Raw genomic sequence first — 15,240 nt, forward strand, 5'->3', positions numbered from 1 at the left:
GACATTTTAAATGGAGATTGACAACAATTTAAATGATATAGATTTTAGCCACTTATATTGGTAGTTTCTTGCTTTCTCTATCAACAATTAAGTGTAAAGTAAAAAAAATATTTATATCATTTACTTGGCAGGGTTATATGCAAGCCTTTATGGCATGGCAGATATCGCTCATCATTATTTTGGTCCATTTTACTTAGTAATTATGTGTTTTGATTTGAAGGGTGATTGAGGCAGTATAATTTCGTTGGCGCATGTTTACAGGTTGCGTTCTTTTCGTTCGGCCTTTCCCAGTCCAAGAACTTAGAAAAAATAAAAATAATATAGATTTTTGTTGTTATCTGTGGTTTTAATTTGACATCAATCTTCTACCAAACAAAATTATTATGATGTAGTGTTCCTACTAGTGCCTTATTACATACTTTGAAACGTTACATGTAAAAACGTTGCAGTAAATTATGACCTTGACATTTTATACCTCAAGAAGTATTTCTTGTAACATATAGTTTTCTTATAAAACTTGTATATTGTTTATTGAAGATAACGATTGAGTCAGAGGTCGATCATAGAATTGTATTACGTTCATAGTTACAAAAATATTATCATAATATATCATAGCTATGTATTTATTTAATTTGGAATTCGAACAGCTTTTAAAATCATTAAAGAGATATGAAAATCTATGCTAGTATTTTTATACACCTACATTATATAATATCGAGTAAGTTAACTTCGTGGAAGGGCTTTGTGCAAGCGCATCTAGGTAGGTATCTTCCATTAATCAAATATTCTAATTCTGTACATACTATGTTAGGATTGTTATGTAGTGGCTTGAAGAGATTAAGTCCATGTAACTATAGTTAAGGTTTTTTTTGTTTTTTGGTATAGGTTGGCGGACGAGCATATGGGCCACCTGATGGTAAGTGGTCACCATCACGTATATACAATGACGCTGTAAGAAATATTAACTATTCCTTACATCGTCAATGTGCTACCAACCTTGGGAACTAAGATGTTATGTTCCTTGTACCTGTAGTTACACTGGCTCCCTCACCCTTCAAACCGGAACACAACAATACTGAGTACTGTTATTTGGCGGTAGAAAAACTGATGAGTGGGTGGTACCTACTCAGACGGGCTTGCACAGAGCCCTACCACCAAGTAAAAGGAACAAATTATGTTAAAAAATAGCTGGTTGTGTGTTCAAGACTTAAGGCTCGATTGCTTCTTAACGCTCGGTAACAGTCGGTCTTTGGCAGCCCTTCGGACATGGGATTGCCTGTTCGGGAGTGAAACATCATGCCAGTGCAGTGTAATAAAACGTATTGATTTAAAAACGTGAAATTAACAGGCTGTAACTTATTTCCACTTCAAAATATATTCACGCTTTCTTAAGCCATATGAAACATACCAGTCGATACTCTACTTCTTCCAGGCAAGATACATTACATACATAAATAATTGTATCTAACAAGACTGTATTTTTAAACGTTGAAAAAAGTAATTAATAAGTTCCTTGCTAGCTCTTCTGTGTAGAATCTACATACCGAAACAGTGGTAACTTCATTTAATATAGTACTTGTAAAAGCCTACTTGAATGAAGTATATTTTGATTTTAACTATTGATCCATAAAGCTTGCTCTGAGCGTGACTGGAGTCACGTACAAAAATATTATTCTTCTTAAGTTCAGATGTACGACTCATTCATAGCAAGGAACTTACCTGAAAAATCTAATCTTTATTGTTCTCTTTAAAAAATATTATACCTCTTTTGTTGTGGTAAACCGGTCATTACTGTAATTAACTATTGTTTATAGTAATAAATTGTTCTTTAATCTGTTTCTTAACCCAAAATTGTTAAAGATTTGTTTCTCATTTGGGTATGTTTCCTTTATATATCCTTTTATTATCAAGGGTTTTGTATCAGTATCACAACTGCTCATTAGAATTAATACCGCCAAACAGCAATTCTTATTATTATTGTAATCCGGTTTGAAGGTGATACAGGGTAACTATGGGCACTAAGGACAATATCATAATTACCTAGGTTTGTGAAGCATTGGGGATGGAAAGAAAATCCATAGGCAGACCATTTACAATGTTGGCAGAACGGCTAGTCCACTTTCCTGATTGCTAAAAAAACTAAACTTGTAAAAATTAAATAAAGTATGTATAAGCCAATGAACATCTGCTGATGTTAGGTAAAAATATAAAACGCCAAAATGTATAAATGTAAAAAAGGCACGGGCAACTGTGAGCGCGTGGATGTTGTCAATTAAATTAAAAAAGAAGATATACTTCATAACCAATGTGTTCGTAGTTTTTAAGGCTATATATGCTGAGGATATAAGTTGATGATCGAACCTGACTACCCAAAAGTGAGGTTTTTTGTCGATAGATTTTCAGGGCTGATACTGATACCTGACTGTACAAGTTGATTGCCCTTAGGCCCTTCCATCTTGAAGTATAAAAAGCTGTAGGTCTTGTGTCTGAAATCCGTCGAGTGCAGATTTGCTGTCCTTTTCTATTTAGCGATAAGACTACTACTACCAGTAATAATAGATTGTTTTTATAAATCATCCCTTATTTTCAATTTTGTTTTTATAAAACAAATACTTTTTTTAATGGTTTTAGAAGTAATCCCATTAGTTAATTATTATCTTAATCTTTAATCTCCTCGATAATAGATCATTAGCATCATAAATCATGACGTATTTACTCGTTCTACGTAAGGGCTTAAGACCAAGCAATAAATGTTCTTGGTCAGTACTGTACTATTGTTTATTTGTAATCTATATTAATATTACAAACACGAAAGTAACTTTGGCTGTCTATTATTTCTGTCTGTCTGTTTGTTATTTTTGATACTATATACGACAAAAAGCGTAGAATTAGTACTTGTTGACTTCCAGGGAGGATATAATACATACATATATAAATGTATTTAACTAACATGACTATATTTTTAATTGTTGAAAAAGAGTAACTACTGAGTTTCTTTTTCTTCTCGGTAGTATCTACTTTCCTTTACTTCATATAGTTGATAAATGACGCTTTGAACGAGCTTGAAAAGCCTACTTCATTAAAGTATATTTTGATTTTATCGGATTTATACTATCTTCTTTTTGAAATTTAGTTTTATATGTTTTATAGTGAAATAAACTAGTGGAAACCGTCGTTGATTTTGATGGCTAAACCACTGACCCGTTTTTTAATGTATATAAAAAAGTGTGGTGGATGAAGCTTCTAAAAGGAAGAAGAGATTTGACCTTCAGAGGGACATTTACCTTACGTAACACGTCTCAGAGACGCTAAGAGACCGTCCAAATTAGACAATCATACTGTCGATTATAAATACCTAATATCCACATGTTGCTAACAAGAAATACTTTCAATTAGGTATACATTTCGTGCTTAACTTTAGATAACTTTATCATTGAAGTTCAGAAACCAAAAATTATTCACCGTTACATCACTACTGATAGAGATTATCATGGCAATGTGATGTCTATTAATATATAATTAAAGGTGATTATTGCGTGAATTAAATAGAGTTATAATGTTGTATGATAATATTGTTTATTTTAAAAGCGCGTTGAACTTAAGATGCTTTTGTTCGAAGCGAGGGATATGAAAATTATTTATATCGGCACTACTTATATATACTTTGTTTAGGTGTTTAGTTAAACACTTATTCCTCCCTTCTTTATTTTAAAAAAGGGGCAAGTGGAGGGGCTTATGGATCATCTGATGGTAAGAAGTAATTGCTTCTAGACATTGACAAAACAAAAAATGCCTTACGACACCAATGCCAAACTATGTTTGGGAACTAAGATGGTTGCCCCTTGTGCCTGTAGATTACTGACTCATTCACCCTTTAAAGTGAGATATAACAATATTATTTGGGCATAGAATATGGTATTTACCAGTGGGTCTCATAGAATGAAATTTTTCACAGGAATTATTTATAAAGCGTAGAGAATATTTCAAAAATAATCTTCTAAAGGAGATAAATAAGTTAGTAAGGTTTTAGACGTTAGAAATATGGGATTTGGTTTTAAGGCTTTTATTTATGAGTAAAAGGCAAAGGTGTTTTTGAAAATTCATCACTAATAGGGTAAAATTATTAATGTATTTTTGTTTGAATGTTTTATATTAGAGACATTGGAATCGGTATTTATGCTTCTGTTTAATGTAAAATATATTTATTAAATGTAAAAATTAACATAAAAATAATTCAAAATTGTAACTGTATAAAACTTGACCGCGTGGCACGAGAGGAAAATTGTCAGCATCAATTCAATTTCTCTGGGCAATAAACTGATGTTACACTTTTAAGGAAGATTTTTGAATAACTATCCCAACATAAATGGGAAAATATACGTTTTCATAACTAGAAATTCTAGAACGTTTCCTCTTTCTTCTTATATTAGTATTGATTTACAGTTACAACACACATGTGTCCACTGTGCTCGCTCGGGGTTATCGCTATTTAGATAAAATCTTTTAAGAAAACAATGGTAGTTTCAGGAACTATATTCTGCATAAACAAATTATTGTGCATTATCATTTATTATAAATAGTTCATACAAATTAACAATCTGTACCTGAGCTATAGAGTATATTTAAGAAATAAAGAAATAACAATAATGACAGACGCTTCTTGATGTTTGTTCATTACGTATAAGTACGTAGAAAGGTAAATACGCCTGATATTAAAACTGCTGAAAGAAAGACCACAGTGGCGTACATTAGGAGAGGTCTATGTCTAGCAGTGGACAAACATGGACTGCTGCTGATGATGATGATGATGATAATGATGATTTTAAGGTGTCACCACCGCCCACAGATATTTATGTTACATGTAATATTAACCATACCTTTCATCACCAATACGCCGCCAACATTGGGAACTAAGATGTTATGTCCTTTGTACCTGTAGTTACGAACCGGAACACACTAATACAAAATTCCTATTTGGCGACAGAATACCTATCGAGTGGGTAATCAGACGATCATGCACAAAAGCCCAACATCAAGAAAGATATGGTGTATATCGGGAATATTTTGAATGAAAAAAAATTGCAAAGAAAAAATGCCAATATTGAACTGGAAAAATTATTCCATAACTATGCTTCTAATGAAACCATTACAAATTCCTTCAACACACTAATAGAAATGTCCCGTAAAATTGAGGTTCGATTTCTTTAAGCTTTAATCGACCACACAATACAAAAAAGATTATGATCGCTCTATAAAAAAATCTGTTGTAATACTTTTTTTTCTTTTTTTTTATGGTATAGGTTGACGAACGAGCATATGGGCCACCTGATGGTAAGTGGTCACCATCACCCATAGACAATGACGCTGTAAGAAATATTAACTATTCCTTACATCGTCAATGTGCTACCAACCTTGGGAACTAAGATATTATGTCCATTGTGCCTGTAGTTACACTGGTTCACTTACCCTTCAAACCGGAACACAACAATACTGAGTACTGTTATTTGGCGGTAGAAAGGCGGTAACCGATGAGTGGGTGGTACCTACCCAGACGGGCTTACACAAAGCGCTACCACCAAATAAAATACATAATATACAGACAAAAATAACACTTATTTTAAACACGGTAGAAGCTAAATAAGTAAAAAACGATCCAGAAAAGTAACTTTTCAATAAAATAGTTTGATTTGTTAGTGAATCATTCTCAATTGGAAGCCAATTCCACGTGCACGATAGCTAGCATCCGCTATTATTGATAATTTAATGCAAGTTAGCAAACTACAATGTTGACTTTGGCCTTTTACATTGATAAAGTTTATTTGCAAGAGGTTAAGAAAATGTTGGCATGTGGAACGAATGTCCTTGAAGTGGAAACTATTTATTATTCTGAGTTTCTATCACCGGTTATTCTGGAATTTGAGGTGTTTGTTTCAAAACTAGTGGACATTTTGACACTTAATTGTAATGTTGCTACGTTGAATAAAGATTTTTGACTTTTAACTTAGATTTCTTTAAGTTGATTTCAAATTTTAAATAGTCTAATAAATATGCTTAGACAGGATGAAACATGTATCATTAATAAAGGTCGCAGACAATCCGAGCTCTTTTATGTTTGAGATTATGGTTAAATGTACTCGTACTAACTTTTTGGATTTTTAATCACTATTTATAATTATTAGGGTGGGAATATCCGATCAATGTAGTAAGGTCAAAGCCTGCAAAAGTCATAATTCTAGACTAAAGTCTTTTCTCCATTTAGGAATTGGTTTTGTGCTTATGCCCACATGCATAGATATACACATAGTAGATAACAAACAACCTTAAATAATAATTGTATGATCCAGGAATTCTTTCTTTTGCCTAGTAATAGCGTTATTAGAGAGAACAATAAAATGATTAATTATGTGATCATATTTGTAGAGATAATCTTCGATCTTTGTTTAATAAAACTGGACAGTCAGAATGTTTTCTAAGAATTATTAGAAAAGTTTTGAGAGACAAAATATGATATGAATATACAGAGAAAATAAAAGAGGGTCCAAAAAGCTATCTCGAGGAACGACCGTAGAGTGTGTAAGTATATAGTATCGAATGCATTACTAGAATCAAGTCAACCTCTCTCTGTGAACTCTGTGTTAGTTGATTATATATACATTACATTGAAGATACCATAGGGAATTTAAAATTAGGTAGTAAATACGAAAATAAAGACGATTATTGTGCAATGACTTTGCTTGTACAATCATTTGGATTTCAATTATTACGAGAACATAATGTCTTCCCATGTCAATTGTCTGAATTTAAATGTGGTAAAACTGCGCTATGCAGTTTATATATAAATATAAATATGAGACAACATCACATACATTATCCTGATCCCAATGAAAGTAGTTATAGCACTTGTGTTATGGAAAATCAGAAGTAACGACCATAAATACCCAGACCTAAGATAACATAGAAAACTTATGGTAATCTCTGAGTTGCGTACCCATGAAAACCGATGTACACTCGATCATGGAGGTCGTCATATGTACTTAAACCTTCTCTGATTGTCCTTATATACAGTTTTATATACTAAACCGTTTGCCTTTATAAGTATATATGCTCTTTCCATGTAATTCCTTCAAACAAGTGTCATGTCAGTTCGACGTGCAGTTATCTCTGGCTGAAATGTAATTTCTGTTGACCTTTGATATTGCTTACGCATTTTTATTTATAATAATAAAATTAACATAATTATGCTACACATTTAACATAAATCAAAAATATTTATAGTAACTTTATTTAAATTTAGTAACTTCCTATAAAATAATCAGATAGTAGCTATACAATGTGCATGTAAGTGCGAAGTGGTTTAATATTGTTTCATATGTTTAATTGAAAATAATTAATTTATTTAGAAGTTAAACTTCCATGCTTCTCGTAGAAGAATAATTTTACTGCTTACTTTGTGCAGGCTTAGATCTAAAACTACATGCTTATGAAGATCATTAAATACCTGTAAGATAAGATATTTCAGATTATAAAAAAGTCAATTGTTGAAAGCCGAATATTAAAGTGCAGCTACAAAAGCAAATACAAAATTAAACGAAAAATAATTCTCCGGGTTTATATTTTTCTGTGAAATGAGTGTAAGCCAGTGTAGCGACTATCTAGTGTATCGTTGTAGAAGTTGATCTATAGGTACCAATTATAGCTGATTGTAAGTAGATTGTAATACCTTAGTTGGATAAAAAATATTTTGATTTAGTCATTTTATTTTAATACAGGACGAGCGAATGGGCCGCCTGGTGGTAAGCGGTTACCACAACACTTAGACATTGATACTGTAAGAAATACCTTTCAGCACAAGAATACTAAGTACTGCTACCTGGCGGTAGGATATCTGATAAATGGAGGGTACTGACGCTTGCACAAAGGCCTTCTACGATGTTTTAGGTTTTTATATCTTCAATTTCTATGTAGTAGTTTTTACATTAAGACTTATTTATTGAAGTGCTTGATAAACTAAATTTTGGTATTAAAATTTTAATTACATCTTTCATAATTGTTTTTTTCTTATTGCCATTCTGTTTTATTAGGCCTATTCTCTATTTTGGATCGTTAGTTTTGAGTTATATTTCGATTCCTTTGGTCTCTTTTTATTAGAAGGTTGTTATGACGTCATTGTTATGATCAATCCCATGATCGAGTAATGTGTGCTCATTCAGCACTATGTGTGTTTCATGGGTATGCCCGAAATTCCGGCCACGATTCTCGGCCGAGTCGATTGAGGAAAAGTTCATTAGTTTTCTATGTTGCGTGGGTGTTTGTGGTACCGTCGTTACTTCTGATTTTCCATAACACAAGCGCTTTAGGTAATTACTTTGGGATCAGAGTAATGTATGTGATGTTGTCTCATATTTATTTATTTATTATTAATGTACATTGAATGATGATAATGATTTAATTTGAAAATAGAATCTACCAATATTTATTACATTATTATTAATACTATTTTTCTTATTATAATACAACAAATAGGTATTGTTTATACCGTGTACTCGTATTTGAGTTTTACATTATGAATATTGTATATTTAATATAATGAGTGTTTGAACTTTCTTATCTTTTTATAAATAGGTACTCATTTGTACATGTAGTCGGAGTAGTGCGGAGAACTCGTAGATCGTAATTACAGGTTATAAGTTCAAATCCGGCATGACAGACAATTTAAAAAAAAACTTATTTATTTAAATATATTTTTTTTTGAATATGAGAATATATACGTACACGCATTTATAGTATATTACTTAAAAGGCTCGCACAAATCTTCTTAAACATGATTTTTTTTGGGTTTGTATGTTTCATTGAGAAAATTGTATGTGGCTACTAAAAAGTCTAAAAACTTCACTGTTTAGTGCATGCAACATTGTAATCACATTAACTGTAAAAAAAAGCCAAGCCTCTCGCTGCAGTCTTTCCATCGTAAAAAGTTTTGAGATCTCATAGAAGTCAAGTCCTATTCAAATTATTATGTAGTTATAAATCAACATTTAGTATTTGTATCAATAGTTTTCTTTAAGTAGACAATTTAAGCATACACGATTTTAGTGATTAAACCTGAGTCTTCGGAACTAATGATCAAAATCTACATTTTTTCCTCAGTAGAAAGATTCAATAATCGAAATTTACCTTTTCTCCACTGGTACATTATTTCTAATTGTGAGATATAAATTATAATTACCAGCGTACTTGCCAAGCTGGGATGGGTAAGTTGTTTTATATAATTTTCATTTGAAAATTATAAAAATAGATTTTATATGGAACTGTTAGTAGCTTTATATTAAAAATAAATTTTAATAGGCAAGAATTATACTTGTTAGTCTTTTCATATTTATGTATCTTATGTGTGTTAATATACTACATATATTATATATGTGTTGTCACTTCAACGTATATTCAAGTCTCTTCTTATATAAAATTTTCACCATACTACAGAAAAGCCATAACATAATTGTATGACTTACTATACTTACTTGATTCAGAGATATGAAAAATTTCTTTTGAAAAAAAAAATCATAAGAAAAGTTTTTATGTAAAAAGACTCATGTTTATTGCCTTGACCGATGAACTACGTCGCTTGGAGCAAATATTGAATGTAGGATCAGGTCATGTTTGTCAACAAAATGTAACGTTCTCGGAACTGAGAATAAATAATTTCAAATCCGTGAGATAAGAAAGACTGACTCCAATTCCTTATAAGATTTGATCCATTTTAAGAATCAATTCTCGTTAAATGTCACAACAACAAACAACAACAACAGCCTGTAAATTTCCCACTGCTGTGCTAAGACCTCCTCTTCCTTTGAGAAGGTTTGGAACATATTCCAGCACGCTTTTCCAATGCGGTTAGGTGGAATACACATGTTGCAGAATTTCTATGAAATTAGACACATGCAAGTTTCCTCGCGATGTTTTCCTTCACCGCCAAGCATTAAATGAATTATAAACACAAATTAAGCACGTGAATATTCAGTGGTGCTTGCTTGGGTTTGAACCCGTAATCATTGGTTAAATATATAGTAATGCACGCGTTCTAACCACTGGGCCATCACTGCTAAAAGTCAGCATATAATAATTCGAATAATGAAATAATTTTAAAAGTATGTATTATTAGTTAAAGATGTTTTCCTGCGACAAAGATCATTTACCTTACTATCTCTCGGTAAACTTTGACCATTGTTTACCCGTCACACGATAATTTCCGTGACAACGCTGATTATTATTATTATTGTATATTTGTAATTTGTAATGTTAATTGATATTATTATAGTCAAGTATTTATACTGTTTCAAGGGAAAGTAGCATCTATGATGTACGTCGGGTTTTTCCTAAAATTTTTGGTAACAAATCCCGAATAGTCTGAGTTGAGAAAACTAGAAACCTAAACTGAGATTTCAGGTTGAAGATTGCGGAAGATTCCCTAATATCATATGTTTAATTTAAATTTGTACTACATTTTGACGACACCAGTGGACTAGTACTGTGTACGCCCGTTTTTATGGGTACGCCACTCAAGGTAATCAACCACTCAAGTCAATGTAGAAAAAGTTAATGAAAATATACCACGTGCGTTTTTAACAATCTGCTTTGTGGGGAAATAAACTCCGAATCTCTTGAACCATGACCCAGCAGTGGAATATTTACATTTTACTTTTGTACGTATACTTTTAGCTTATTATTAATTTAGCCTTTTTATTCCATGCATATCTCAACAACAAAAACAGCAAAAACAGCCTGTAAATTTCCCACTGCTAGGCTATGACCTTTTAAGGAGAAGGTTTTTGGAAAAAAAATCACCACCCGTTTCCAATGGAGCTTAATGAAATACACATGTGGCTGAATTTCTATGAAATTAGACATGCAAGTTTCCTTACGAAGTCTTCCTTGCACTAGATGAATTATAAACACAAATTAAGCACATGAAATTTCGTTAGTGCTTGCCTGGGTTTGAACCCGCAACCATCGGTAAAGATGGATGGAATCTGTCTTTATTTTACAAAAGAGAGCAATTCGGTTTATTTATAATCTTGGAGCTAGAGACTCTCTTCGGGATGTTTTTGATGATCCTTCTTGGGGCAAGGTATCCGTTTCTATAATAAAATTCCGCAGAAATTTTTAACTTTGCCGTTTAGTAAATTCAAATCGTTTGTTAAAAATACAGTGGTAGAAAAAGCATACTATTCGATACAAGATTTTGTAGATGATAAAAAAGCGTGGAGTTAATACCTGTTGACTTCCAAGCAGGATACATTAATTGAAATAATTGTATTTAATTAACATGACGTTGTATTTTTTAAATGTTAAAAAAGAGTAACTACTGAGTTTCTTGCCGGTTCTTCTCGGTAGAATCTACTTTCCGAACCGGTGGTAGCTTCACTTAATTGTAAAATGACGATTTAAAAGTGCTTATAAAAGCCTACTTGAATAAAGTTTATTTTGATTTTGATTTTGATGCACACGTTCCAACTACTAGGCGTACATCTGTATCGCGTACAGTTAATTTTCCATTTATAATATTACTATAAACTAAACTTACAAAGATTTTACAAAATGCATAGAGATACAAAGATTTCTTGGTGGTAGGGCTTTGTGCAAGCCCAGCTAGGAAGGTAACACCCACTCATCAGATATTTTACCACTAAACAACTGTACGCAGTATTGTTGTGTTCCGGTTTGATGGGTGAGTGAGTCAGTGTAACTACAGGAACAAGGGACATACCATCTTAGTTCCCAAGGTTGGTGGCGAATTGACGATGTAAGGAATAGTTAATATTTCTTACAACGTCATTGTCTATGAGTGATGGTGACCACTTACCATCAGGTGGCCCATATGCTCCGCCAAGCTATTCCATAAAAAAAGATAGTAGAAGTCGTCCGTTATTAAAAAACTAACTAAGAAATTAACAGTCATTCAATATAATAATTTCATTGTGAAGTACAGAGGTCCTTGCGTTGCACCGAAAGGGTTATTCTGATAAATATGTTAATTGAGGCTAATTAATGTGTTACTTTTAATATTCATATCCTTATTAATTGACTTGTTGTTCTTTTAAATAGGTTTTTGTTGATATAATAAACACTTGTAAGGCGCAGATTGATGTTGTTTTTATTTGTTGCTTTATTATATACATATATGATTAATATAGTTATATGTATCCAATATATACTTGTACTATCTATAATAAATGACAAAGTTATTTTGTGTGTCTGTATGTTAAGATCTTATGGCTGAGCTCCTGAACTAATTTGAATGAAAAACTCGCAATTTGCAGTTATGTTATAATGAAATATGATACAGACAAAAAGACTTTCAACTTTCATAAATATCTCGTATTTTTCCATACAAAGCTCAGACAATTGAAATACATCGATTTTTATCTGCGCTGCTAAGTTGCAGGGACAAAATTTAGTACAATTTCTTGCAGTAATCATTTTTTTTATTTAATAAATAATTTATATAAATGAAATTAAATAAAAGTTTACAAATAATTTAAAGTTACATATTCTATTGCGATATTTTGAATATTTACTATTCTGTATTAATTACATAATTATTCGCTAAACAATTAATAATAATAGTATCTCTATCTGCAAATATTGTACTCGTTTTCGCTGACGGTACCTCTATAATGAATAAATACATTTTGTTATTATTGACAAAATTATGTAACAAGTTGAGAAGAACTGGTGAAAAAAATTTAGATATTACAAGCAGTAATAGTTTAGCTTAAGTGTAGGTCACAGGAAGGTAGAGTTACTTTTTGATTGATTTTTTTGACTGACATAAATAAAAGAAACAATTTTTCATTTGTCTTATATTTTTTTATAATTTATATTTGAAATTACATTCATTTTAATTCTTATTCACTTTATAATTATTAATTATTCATATAAAATTCTACTATATTTATTCATTGTCAAATGAAAAACTACCATAGGATCTGAAAAGAAATACCCTGACTTGAGAAAATCTGTTAAACAGGAAGAGCTATTTTTTTCTCAAATTATTATGATTTACATAAATTCGAAAACTAAAAATAATTCGCCAAGAAAAAGTTCCAAGACGAACTCACTAATTGTAAAATAATCGTTGTACACAAGAAGTCTTTAACAATTTCTTCTAAATTTATTAACATACATTTTATTATTTATTATTACAGCCCTTTATTCCGAACAATTAAGTTATTTGTATGTATATAATTGTGTTGTTGTTATAAAATGTCCCTCAGTTCGGTGTGTCTTTTGACATAGGCCTCCTCAAACTGCTTCCATTGTTCTCTGCCTGTCGCTACTCTGGTCCAGTAAGGTCGCAATGCTAAGCGAAAATTAATTAACTAACCTACATTACTCTACATCAAAATTAATTAAATTACCATAAGAATTATTAACATTAAGCCCATATTGTTTATGCAGTGACTGACTTGATTGTAGAATGGCAAGTTGAATCACAATTCCAAGAAATGAATTAGACCTCCTGTCACCAGATAGGTGAGAGGGTAATATTACTCCAAATATTATCTGTACATATAATAAAATTGGAGTGTACATATGTATATACACGGCACATATACAAAAGTAACATTTGTCTGTCTGTCTGTTTGTTCTGGTGAATCCCTGGAATAGCCGAAACAATTTTGACGTGACTTTTACTGGCAGAAAACAGTTCTTATAAAGAGTAACATTTATTATTATTTATAGATAGTTATTCAAATTGTTAGTTAGTAAATGATTCAATTAATTTTGGATTAAATGATTTTTCATTAAACCTGGTGTTAAAAACTGAATTAAAAGTGGTAACTATCATAGCGTCTTAACCCTTTTAATCTTTACATTTTAGTAACAGGTCTGCATGAAAAACAATTTCCAATTCCCAGTTACAAATAAATATCATATGACATACCATACATACTTTTTTAAACCTTAAATATTATATTAAATAATCATTTATATAATAATAACTCTTTATCATTATACACATACACAAAAGATGCATTATTCTTTATTTTCTGTTTAATCTTATTATTCTTTTTGTTTCTCACTCTTTTTAATTCTTCTTTAAACCTCCTTCATCGTAATCAACTGCCAGATCTTCATAAAAATTCAATCAGGAGCTTGTTTTGTGCCTCGAATAACACTAATTCTTGATTATTCGTTCTCGTGAAATGCTGACGAAAATTGACAACGAACGTACATACGTACAAACTCCGATGTACATATGTACGTTAGCTGTTAATTGCCATCACATTTAGAACACTTGTCTTCAAACCGTAGAGCTGTCTCAAATTGTAATCATTACCTTTCTTCCTAGAATTTCTCAGTACTAAGTTTTAATCCAAATTAAGTACAATATAAATTTGTATCATTAATTAATTAATACGTTTTTTTGTTGTTATATTTATGGATATATAACAATTAATAGTAGCAAATCATTTGATATATTATTAGTCGATTCTAATTTTTGAATTAATTAATTAAATAAAACAAATATTTCTATACTGTAAGCTTAAAATGTATACCAATACATAAGTTATATTAAGATGTTTTATCTTGAAGTATTATTTTAAAACAATGCTTTGTTCCAACGGAAAACTAAGTTGCTTACTGTGGGTTTGTTACAAAGTAACATGATCTGAAGAAATCACTATTATCTAATCAGTTTTACAGAGAAATTGTTTCAGGTTAAACGAGTATCTTGAGATACAACCATTTGGAACAAAATTATTTTTACCGTACAATATATTTCTTAAGGCAATACTCGTATCACCAATGTCTATATAGCACCATTAGTTAGTACATTTATCCGTCCAAGTCTTTTATATATAACATATACAAATATATTGTAATGAACACAATGAGTTACTATTTTTTAATCTTCAGAGAATTTTGCGTTTACTTATACTGGTCCGCGTAGGGTTGCAAATGCAAAAGTCATAGTAAGCCGGCTGATATTAACGTCGATAGTTGATCTTACATGACTAATATCTGAACCGACCGTCAGCTGCTCAAGTAGTGGGGGTTGCGGATGTAGGAGGCTGCGAAAGAGGTAAAAAAAAATTAAGTAATAGTACGCTGGCTGGAACTTTTTCCATAAATAGTTGATGTACTGAGCAAAAAAAATTCGTCAGCTGCATCGTGGAGGGGGATTATGCGTCAGCTGGCTGCATGAATTGTAAGAAAAAAACCTAAAATAACGTT

This window comes from Vanessa cardui, chromosome 25, assembly GCF_905220365.1.
Source record: "Vanessa cardui chromosome 25, ilVanCard2.1, whole genome shotgun sequence".
In the NCBI taxonomy this organism is placed as follows: Eukaryota; Metazoa; Arthropoda; class Insecta; order Lepidoptera; family Nymphalidae; genus Vanessa; species Vanessa cardui.